The sequence below is a fragment of the Etheostoma spectabile genome, chromosome 23 (genome assembly GCF_008692095.1).
Source record: "Etheostoma spectabile isolate EspeVRDwgs_2016 chromosome 23, UIUC_Espe_1.0, whole genome shotgun sequence".
Lineage (NCBI taxonomy): Eukaryota > Metazoa > Chordata > Actinopteri > Perciformes > Percidae > Etheostoma > Etheostoma spectabile.
In genome coordinates, this window is record NC_045755.1 from 19,688,583 (window position 1) to 19,689,770 (window position 1,188).

General features: G+C 43.0%; 1 protein-coding gene across 1 annotated transcript in view; it reads left to right on the forward strand.

Annotated features, from left to right (window-relative positions):
• LOC116673112 (thyrotropin-releasing hormone-degrading ectoenzyme) overlaps nucleotides 1–1,188 on the forward strand; it is a 230,640-nt gene that overhangs the window by 172,195 nt on the left and 57,257 nt on the right. The window lies entirely within an intron of this gene.

Below are 1,188 nucleotides of genomic sequence, written 5' to 3' on the forward strand. Positions count from 1 at the left end.
TCGGGGACAAATAAAGGTCTTGAACTTGAAAGATGCAGGAAAGATCAGCAAGAACAAAATGCAGAAAGTTTAACGTACTAGTTCATTTGGTCTGACATCAGCTTAAAGGGATAGTTTGGATCTTTTGAAGTCTGGTTGTATGAGCTACTTCTGCATAGTCATTGTGTCAGCTGCAGTAGATGGAGGTCGGCACACCCCCAGTTTGGAGAAGCAGACCAGAGTACAGAAGCTAAGCGACGTCCTGCTGTGGACGGGGGCGGCAGCTAAACACATTTTAGACACCTAAAATGTGACACATGTCAGTTAAAGTGGACGCTATATTTAGAATATTTCCACCGCTTCACCTTGCTGTCAGACGGCCCTTTACGACGGGGAACTGAAGCCGTTATCGCTGGTCTCGTCAAAGCCACCGGACTCCAGCACCTAAGGATCACATGTGGAAAAACTGGGCTGTCCTTCTCAATCAAGGACATCACTAATGTAGAAATTGCAAACAGGAATGTGGACAAGGCGTTTTAAGGCAGTTGTGTCTGTGGGAGAGAAAGCTCCATTTGGAGTGAAATGTGGTGAAATCCAATAAAGAATAATGCGTGTCACACTCGCAGGCCACAGGCCACACTCTGAGAAACTTGGCTTTAAATGTTGAGCCCCGGCCTTTGATTTACTGCCCCCCTCAGGAAAACTTGTACAAATTATAGCCCCGCGCTACTCGTGCGGCTCTAAAAGTTCTGAGCTTTCTCGGGAACACTGGGCAGCGTCCGGACACACATCTGCTCCTCCTAGTGTTAAACTCTTTGTTTCACACCTTAATAAGTTTGTTCTGCCTTTTTGCCTGAAAAAGCACTTCATTGAGTTTTTTTCACATTCACCTTTACATCATTTATATTTCATTTATATTTGATTCACATGTTTTATTCACATCCTCGACAACCTCCGGAGTTTATTCTCTTCGCTGTTTTATCGACCCACTTTCTCCTCCATCAATACTTCATCAGTTCCTCTCCTCTTTTTTTTATTTTTTTTTTTACCTGTTGTTCATTCTTTCCTTTTTCTCTGCAGCTTTCTTTCTTTCCTGTCATGTTTTTGTACATTTGTGACATTTACAACCACTCTGACCTACTCAGTTTCTCACCAAAAGTTTCTTTACCTTTTTTACTATTTTACGTCTCCTTCCTTCTTCTGTCCCCC